This window comes from Hylobates moloch, unplaced genomic scaffold, assembly GCF_009828535.3.
Source record: "Hylobates moloch isolate HMO894 unplaced genomic scaffold, HMol_V3 SCAFFOLD_18, whole genome shotgun sequence".
Classification (NCBI taxonomy): domain Eukaryota; kingdom Metazoa; phylum Chordata; class Mammalia; order Primates; family Hylobatidae; genus Hylobates; species Hylobates moloch.
The window spans coordinates 42172127-42182571 of record NW_026652293.1 but is presented as its reverse complement, the minus strand read 5'-3'; positions in this window follow the sequence as shown (position 1 = coordinate 42182571).

Here is a 10445-nt window from a genome sequence, read left to right as displayed (position 1 = left end):
TGTGAACATGGGTGTACAAATATCTGTTTGAGTGCTGCTTTCAATTCCTTTGGGTATACATCCAGAAGTGAAATTGCTAAATCATATGATAATTCTATGTTTAATTTTTTGAGGAATCACCATATTGCTTTCCACAATGGCTGCACAATCTACTTTCCCACCAGCAGTGCACATTCTAATTTCTCCACATTCCCACCAAACTTGTTATGTTCTGGACTTTTTCTTTTTTTTTTTTTTCCTGGAGTGCAGTGGCACAATCTCAGCTCACCACAACCTCTGACTCCCTGGTTCAAGCAATTCTCCTGCCTCAGCCTCCCAAGTAGTTGGGATTACAGGCATGTGCCACCATGCCCAGCTAATTTTTTTGTATTTTTAATAGAGATGGGGTTTCACTATGTTGGTCAGGATTGTCTTGATCTCCTGACCTCATGATCTGCCCACCTTGGCCTCCCAAAGTGCTGGAATTAAAGGCATGAGCCACCTTGCCTGGCCCTATGTTCTGAATTTTTTTGATTTTGGTTGGTTGGTTGTTTGGTTCGTTGTTTGGGTTTCGTATACTAGCCATCCTAATGTGTGTGCAGTGATATCTCATTGCGGCTTTGATTTGCCTTTCCCTAACATTTAGTGATATTGAGCATCTTTTTAAGTGCTTATTCATTTTTTGAATATCTTCTCTGGAGAAATATTCATTCAAGTTCTGTGCCTAGTTTTAAATTGGATTGTTGTTTTGTTGCTGAGTTGTAGGAGTTCTTTATCTATTCTGGACATCGATTCTTTATATGATGTAGTATTCGTAAGTATTTTTTCCCATCTTATATGTTGCCTTTTTACTCTGTTTATAGTGGCCTTTCACACACAAAAGTTTTTAAATTTTGATGAAGTTTAACATCTATTTTTTCTTTTGTTGTGCTTTTGAGGTCATATCCAAAAAATCATTGCCAAATCCAATGTCATGAACATTTTCCCTTATGTTTTCTTCTAAAAGTTTTATATTTTTAACTCTTTTGCATAGGTCTTTGATCAATTTTAAGTTTGAATATGGTGTAAGTTAAGGGTCCAGCTTCATTTTTTTGAATGTGGATAATCAGTTTTCCCAGTACTATTTGTTGAACAGATTGTCTTTTCCCCCATTGACTGATCATGACACCCTTCTTGAAAATCATTGGACCATATATGCAAGGGTGTACTTCTGGGCTCTGTATTCTATTCCATTTGTCTATGTCTATCTTTATACTTTTATACCAGTACTAAGTATGTGCTTTTTGTTTGTTCATTTTTTTTGTATGTGCTTTTTGTTTGTTCATTTTTTTAAGAGACGAGGTCTCGCTCTGTTGCCCAGGCTAGAGTGCAGTGGCGTGAGCATAGCTCACTGCTGCCTTGAACTCCTAGGGGATCCTCTTGACTCAGCCCCCCTCATTGCTGGGACTACAGGCATGAGCCACCACCCGTGGACTCATTGTTTTGATTACTATAGTTTACTGTAAGTTTTGAAATCAGGAAGTTGAGACCTCCAACTTTGTTCTTCTTTTTCAAGATTATTTTGACTAGCTGGGTTCCTCAAGATATCAGACACATTTTAGAACGGATTTTTAGGAAAAACATCCAAAAAATTTCTGCAAAAAATGTCATTGAGATTTTGATATAAATTGCATTTAATGCATAGATTGCTCTGGGTAGTGTCAACGTCTTAATAATAGTAAGTCTTCCAATCCATCAACACAGGCTGTCTCTCCATTTATTTGTGTCCTCTTCAATTTCTTTCAGCAATGTTTTATAGTTTTCAGTGTGTAAGTTGTTTGTTTCCTTGGTCAAGTTCATTTCTATTTTATTATTTTTGTTATGCTACTACAAATAGAATTGTTTCTTAATTTCTTTTTCAGATTACTTATGTTGAGAAATGCAATTGATTTTTGTGCATCAATTTTGTATCTGGCAACTTTTCTGATTTATTAGTTCTGGCAGTGTCCTGTGGAATTCAGAGTTTTCCCTAAATCAGATCATATCTCATCCACTAACAGATACAATTTTACTTCACCCTTTCCAATTTGGATACCTTTTATTTGTTTTTCTTGCCTAATTGCTCTAGCCAGGAATTCCACTACCATGTTAAATAGAAGTAGCAAAAGCAGGCATCTTTCTTATTCCTGATCTCAGAGGAAAAGCTTTCAGTTTGTTACCACTGAGTATGAGGTTAGGTGTGGGTTTTTCACGTATGGCCTTAATTACGTTGAGGTAATTTTTTCTATTCCAGTTTTATAATGTGATTTACATTTACAAAAATACTTTGGCTGTCAAGTAGAGAATGGACTGGGTGGAGATGAGCTGATAGTAGAGAGACCTTTTAGAAGCTGTTATAATAGTTTAAGCAAAAGATGATGTAGTTACCAATTAGGGTAGTATAAGAAAGAAATGGAGAGGAGGAAATAGTTATGAGAAACTTTTAGGAAGTAATGTTAGTAGAATGTAGTGACTAATTGGATACGCTAGAAGGCAAGGTTCAAGGATGCTTTCCAGGTTTCTGACTTGGGAAACTAGAGAGGAGTTGTTTTATGATGAATGATGATGAGTTAGTTAAGGATGAAGCATTTGGGGACGAGCAATCAGAAGAGTCATGAGCTTGAAGAGAAAGGCATGGGCTAGGGATGGAAATTTTTGAAATATTTCCACCCAGGTAGTGGTCAAAACCATGTGTAGGGATGGGTTGAGCAAGAGATACAAAAACAAATGCCTGCAGGGGCCAGACAGGCAACAACCATAGTGGATGGTGGCTGATGCAATACCCCAAGGGAGCTTAGGATCTGGGGCAAATGAGTTTGCAGGCCCTAACCAATGCAATCAGCCAAGCAAAGCAGGCTGCTAGTTTCTGTCCTGCCCCCATCCCATTCCATTGTTCTCCCTTAAGAACATAGAGGGAGGCCAGTGCGGTGGCTCATGTCTATAATCCCAGCACTTTGAGAGGCCAAGGCGGGTGGATCACCTGAGGTTGGGAGTTCAAGACCAGCCTGACCAAAATGGAGAAACTCTGTCTCTACTAAAAAAATACAAAATTAGCCAGGTGTAGTGGTGGCACATGCCTGTAATCCCAGCTACTCGGGAGGCTGAGGCAGGAGAATCACTTGAACCCAGGAGGCAGAGGTTGCGGTAAGCTGAGATGGTGCCATTCATTGCACTCCAGCCTGGGCAACAAGAGCAAAACTCTGTCTCAACAACAATAAAAAAAAAAAAAAAAAAAAAAAAAAAAAAAGAAAGAAAAAGAAGAACATAGAGGATAGGTTCCATCATCTTAATGGAATTTCAGGGAATATGTCAGACCACTGGAGAGGTAATTTGAGTCAAGAGATGCCTCCCTCTCCTCAGCACATTTGACATCATCACAGAGGCAGACGTGGCTCCAGTTGCAACTGGCTCTGCTCTTCACTGTGTTCCTTAGCAGCATTGCTCAGAGCAGTGACCGCCAGGAGCTAAAGTTGAGGAGCCTGGGGGCCTTAATAGGGAGAGCCAAGAGATCTCAAGTCCAAGCCCAGCAGGCCTGGCTCCTGTTTCAGGGCCTGGAAGCTTAGTCCTTCAAAACGTCAACATATTAATGACCTGCTGAAGGCTTGGCTTTCCATGCATGGGACATTTGGAAAGAAAAGGTTATTTTTGTTGTTTTGAATACATAAATAACACAATCTGACTTTTTAGCACAGCAGAGAGGTCTGAGCAGCCAGAATAGGAAGACCCCCCACAGGGGTTAATTTCTGAAGCCAGTTCTTGCACGAGCCTGAAGCTCCAGGGGGATTCAGGCCCGAGCAGCCAGAGGTCAGCATCATTGTTTCCATTTTTCCTATAAATGGCAGTCCAACTAGGGCAGCGGAGCAAGGCAATTGGCCTGGGTTGTTGGAGTTGTTTGTTTGACCTGCTGGATTGAACAAACTTAGCATGTCTGCGATTTTGCCCTTTCGATGGCAAAATCTATGTGGACCAGACAGGAGATTTTAGGAGGCCCTTTCTGGTGGCAGAAACGATCAGCTCTATTAAGCAACCAGCAAGCAAACACACTCATTCTTCAAAGCCTGGCTCAGATGTCATCTTCTACATTCAAACCTTTTCTATCTCATGCCTTTAGGACCCCATAACATTTACTTGTGTTATGTGCCTCACTGGGCCTCACTTTGAGCTTTTCAAAGGCAGGAAAGGTCTGATTCTAATTCTACATGTATGTACTTTAGGACCAAGCCAGGTGCCTTGTACACACCCAGTGTTTGAATGAATTAATGCATGGCTTAACATTTTATTAATGTAGTGTTCCTTCCTTCACACTGCCAACTTCCTGTGGCTCCTATGTAATCTTTCTTTCTTACAGCTATTGTATTAGTTTCCTAGAGATGCCATGACAAAGTACCACAAAGAAGATTGGCTTAAAGAACAGGAATGTATTGTCTATAGTCCTGGAGATGAGAAGTCCAAGGTCAAGGTGTCCATGGGGCTGATTCCTTCTGAGGGTTATGAGGGAGCATCTGTTCCAGGCCTGCCTCCTAGCTTCTGGTGGTTTGCTGGCAACATTTGGCATTCCTTGGCTTATTGATGCATCTTTCCAATCTCTGCCTTCCTTCATGTTCATGTGGCATTCTCTCTGTGTGCATGTATAAATTTTCCCTTTTGATAAGGACAACAGTCATATTGGATCAAGGCCAACTCTATTCCATTATGACCTCATCTTAACTCATTACATCTGCACTGACCCTATTTCCAAATAAAGTCACATTGTAAGGTACTGGAGGTTAGGTCTTCAAATTCTAAATTTGGAGAGGACGCACACCTACTCATAACCGTCATGTTTTACACCTGGCAATTTTCAAAGAGCTGTCCACTCTCACAGCCTTCTTGAGGTTAAGGATTACATCCTATTCTCATGAGGCTGAGGTATCTTAGAAGGAGCTCTGCTCTAAAAGAACAAGTGACTCCTATTTCTTTGCCTCATATTTAAATCACAAAGGTAGAGTAAATAATTCCTTGAGCCTCTCTTAGATCTGAGATCCTTGGATTTTTCTGGAAATCAGTAGTCCCAAGGCATGCTGTCTTTTCTAGGAGTTCTCTCATCTCTAACTAGCAGCAACCTGACCATTAGGATACCTTGCTGTTTCTTTTGCTAATCTGTTTTATGTCTAAAACTTATATCCTACCCCTTTCTTGGCCTCCTCACTCTGGAGTTCTCATTGTCCAAGATTTCACAACTTAGTTAATAAAAGTACACTTGTTGGCATTGTCATTGATCAATGGTATTTCTCATTTTTTATTCAGTAATTTGGACAATCTCACACAGTTTGTCAGTTTACGATTTTTGCTGTTTGTATGCAGAGATGCACTCAATTTAATTTTGAAAAACCTTGAAGAAGATGTTATCCAAACGGACAAAAGGGAGTTCACAGTTGTAAAAATAATGATCTAGCCTTCTCTGACTCTCTGCTGTTTTAAAGAACTACTGGGTCTGGCATCTGTCCAGTATTTGTGTGGCCTGAACCCATTTTATTCATCCCTATCAGCCACTTCTTTTCTTTATGCATGTTTCATTACAGGCACATTGTATATATCTATGTGTGTTTCTCTGTGCATATTAATATTGTCAAAAGACAAAATTACAACAAATTTAGAGATCCTAATTGACTTTTGTTTGTTTCCAGAATTGGGCAACACTTCATTCTACAAAGTAGTTTCAGTGTTCCCATAAGCTGAGCAGAAGATGGTTTTATAAACAGAAAGGGGCCAAGGAAAGCAGAAACAGAAAACAAAAAGCAGATTGGTTGTTTCAAAGTTACTTTCCTTATAAAGGTCAAAGCTGGCCTTATAAAGGCCAACTAAAACTAGCTTGTTTGAGGATTTGGCTATTATTTCTCACTCTGTTGATTTATCAGAAAGTCAGATAAACAATTTTGTCTCAGCTTGGTGATGTGGAACTTTAACATGAATGATTCCATTTTGGTTTGGTCTTTTGGACCTGGTACAGGAGCTCAGTCCAAACCAATGGCCTCCTATAAATTTTATTTAAAATTTTCCATTTCTCCCTTTATGCTTTTGTTTTTGATACACTTTACTCCTGACACATGGCCTTTCTCCATCATCTCCTACTCATCTGCTAAGACTCAGCTAAAATGCTACCATCTCATGAAGCTCCCTCTTACCTCCCCAAGCAACAGAACTTACGCCATTGCCTGAATGCCATTGTACTGTATCTGTACTTTTCTCTGGCACCTACTCACTTTCTACTTTGTACAAGCACACTCAGCTTCACTACTTTTCAGCTCTAACTCTGAGTAAGTCAGTTAAACTCTCAAGCCTCAGTTTATTCATCTGCATGATGGGAACCATAATACCAACATCTAGAGTAGTTATGAGGATTAAGACAATAAATGTGAATGTCCTAGAACACAACAGATTCTCAATACATATTAGTTCCCTCTCTCACCCCCCGTGTCAGGGTTTGTGTATTTGCTCAATTCTGCATCCCCCATCACCCTCTAGAATAGGACCTGGCATTTTTCTGCATGCTTAATTCGAAATGGATAAATGAATGGATGGAAGGTAAATTACATGGTCTATGAGAAAAATTGCTAATACGCTGGGCTAATACTTTTATCCAAACAATATCAGAGTTGAGTCTTCATCAGTGAAAATCCTAATCTAATTAGCAAGTAAATGAAAATACTTTATGGCCTCTACTTACAGTCCCCAACCCCCAACCCCACCACACACAGTACTTTATTTTTTCATTCACTCCTGCCCAGATACTCAGCTGCCTCTTGGAAGCTTTATTCAAGCCTGTCTTTCTCCCTGGACTTAACTTATTCTCTATATTTCCTCTTCTTTCTCTCTCCGTGTCTATCACAATTTACCTGTTTCCTGTGCTAATCACTTATAGCTCCAATTATCACAAAGAAAGGTCTTTATCTGGTGTTAGAAAGGGCTTAATGATGCGGTAGCCAGCCTCCAAGAGGGACCCTAATGAGCATCACTTTCTGGAGTTTATGCCCTTCTATAGACCCCTCTCATATTGAATAAGGATTACTTTATGGCCAATAAAATACTAAGAAAATGACAGTGTGTGATGTCAAGGCAATGTCATAAAATACATTGCTGCTTTCACCTTGGGCTCTTGGATTGCTCCCACTGGGGGAAGCCAGCCACCATGTTGTGAGGACACCCAAGCAACCTTGTAGATAGATTAATACACAGAAAAATTAAGGCCTCCTGCCAACAGCCAGTACCAACTTGCCAGTCATAGGAGAGAACCACCCTGGAAGTGGATCCTCTAGACTCAGGCAACCCTTCAGATGACTATAGCCCAGTCCAACACCTGATTCAATCTTATTAGAGACTTCAAGCTTAAACCACCAGCCAAGCCACTCCCAAATTCCTGAGCTACAGAAACAGAAATAATAAATACATATTTTTGTTTGAGGCCACTGTGTTTGGAGGGGATTTGTGGCATAGCAATAACTAACTAATATATTGGTTACCCTGATGCTACTGAGTCCAAATAGTAAAATTCCTGGATTCCAGGAAGCATAGGTCCAGTGAGGGAGAGATTGGGAGCAGATGGAACTATCAAAGCCTCTCGTGTCCCCACAAGTTAAAAGTAGGAGATTCTTCAACCACTTGGTTAAACTGCATGGCACTATCCACAGAAGGTAAACATGTACAAATCCTAACACTCAGAAATTCCACTTGCAGGTATGTATCCAGTGGAAATGGGTTCACCAAAGACACATGCAAGAATGTTTGTTAACAGGATTATTGATAATAGCCAAAACCCAGGAACAACCCAGATGTCCATCAACAGTAGAATGGATAAATACATTGTAGTGTATTCATGTAAACACTGTATGGCATTGAAAAGAAGCAAGCAAGCTATAACTACAAAAAACAATATGGATAAATGCCTCAAATAGTGCATAGAGTGAAAAAAAGCCAGTTATAAAGAATATCTATTTGTGATTCTACTTGTATAAAGTATAAAACAGCAAAATTAGTCTATAATGTAAAATACCAATTATACTTAGGGGACATAATGAAAGGGATTTCTAGGCGCTAGGAATCTTCTTCTTCTTTTTTTTTTTTTTTTTAACTGCTAATAGCCTGGAGACAGATTCTCATTTGAAAAAAATCAGTGAACTATACACTTAGGATTTGTGTACTTTTCTGTATGGATATTATACTTCAATAAACAATTTACTTTAAAAATCTTACCAAGTTTTAAAAAGAAATAGGTGTACCTGAGAGCAGCACACGTTTCAAATGGATCTTGCTTTATATTGAGGAAGGAAGTAGGTGATGAAAAATTCCTAGTTTACTATTAACTTGCTTGGGCCTCACTTGCCCAATAATAATAATAAAATAAGTTAATATGTATTATATACCAACTATATTTAAAGCATTATGTCTGGTAAATAAGTATGGTATTTTATCTAATTTCAAAACAATTTTTCAAACAGGTAATATCATACTCATTTTACAAATGTGGAAGCTGAAGTCAAGAGAAATTGAATAACTTCCCAGAGTTACAACACGTACCAATGTCATAGGCTACACTTGAACCCCTATCTCTGGTTCCTAAGACTTCATTTTATTCAACAATTTCATTATTATGCTAAAAAGAGGGAGAGTAAGTAATGTTTTACATTCCTTTAGTACATGATTAAGATCTATGCATATTAAATCTATATGTGCATGTATGTATATGTATACATTATGTATGTACACCTATGCTTATAGGTGTGTGGGTGTATGTGAGTGCTCACATAGTAAATTATGTAAGCTAGGCTCTGCCAGCCCAGTGCCAAGATCTACAGGGAAACAAAAAAATGTAAAGATTTGCTGGAATGACTCAAAATATTTGACTTTTGGCATTGTGTAATTCAAACATCTAAATAAACTCTCTCTCTGCTTTTCACCCAGATATTTACTCAGTACAGATACTAGCTCTGGCTCAGTGATCCAGTGGGTGAACTGATCAGCATTCCTTCCTGTAATGCTCTCCTTGCTTCTGCTATTTCTGCTTCTGAACTTAGAATAATAAAACTACCAAATGGAAGCTGGGCACATGGTCACCCAACTGGAGACTCCATTTTTCATCTTTCCTTGCAGTGTGGGGATGTGACGTAGGGTAAGCGATGCCTGAAACCTCCAGGTCACCTTCTTTAAAAACAAAGTCCCCTATGCTGGACTTGCTTCTTTTTCTCCCCGCAGGCTGGAAATGGAATAAGACAGTAACCCAGCCTCAACCAGAGATGAAGCTAACACTGTAGGAATGGTGCAGAAACAAGTTGTAAGTCATCTAGGGTGCCTTGTGGAGCAGAGCCACCCCACTCACCTGACTACATTCCTCTGGACTATTAGGTAAGAGAGAAATAAAGTTCTATTTCACATAAGTCCAGTGTAGGGATCTCTGGTACACTTACCCTGTACCCTACCTAATGCTTGTGGCTTTACAGGGTGGGCGTTAATTCCCATCAACCAACACACGAACAAGCACATTGGGCAAGAACTCAGTCCTCAACAGCTGATTGAATTCCCAAGTGAGAAACTGCTCTGCAAGAAGCAGCCTTGGAGGGACTGATAACGTCCCCGTCATAGCTTACAACAGTCTCATACCCACCTTCTTCTTTGATCCTTATCACAAATACATAGAGTAAAAATTAACTATATTCTCATTTTGTCCAAGAAACCAGTTCTTGAACAAGTTTCTTGCTTATGTGAGTAAGGGACATGAAACAAAGCTTGAATCACTCCTGGTCTCCCCAAACAAGGAGCTCTGTGGCAGCGTGAGGCTACATGAAGGGAATCCTGAGAGTGATGCCCTTCCCCTCTTGTTGCAAAGTAACAAAGTTCACAGTCAAACAGCCTCAACAATACTAATGTAAAATAATACAGGAATTTAAGTGACCTTACTTTAAATCAGCCTAGCTCTCTCTCCCTTGCCAACTTTGGATTTAAGTTGGAATAACCAGGCAGCCTTATGCCTGTAGCCCAGATTTTGCCCATTAAAGTCATATTTTTATATAATTTCCTAGCCTACAGCACACTTACATTCTCATTGTTGTCTTAGGACAAACCTATGAGGTATTTTTCTTTTCCCCATGTTTTTACAGACGGAGAAACTACGGCTCAGAGAGGTTAAGAAACTTGCCTCTGGTAACACAGTAAATATATGAGATCATCCACATTAAATACTCAATATCTTGCCTGGCCCTTCTGAAGTGCTTAATAGCATGTTAGTTACTGTTATGAGTAGTAGGAAGGGATGTAAATTGAAGTCCCCTGGCCTTAAATCCACTATTCCACTTGGCCTCTGTCCTGCCTGTTGCTTTCCCTCCTGTACCTGAGTCTGCCTTGGTAACCTACCCAGTAATTACGATGGCCTCCCTTACATGGTACTTTTCCTGTGCCAGGAACTGTTCTACACACTT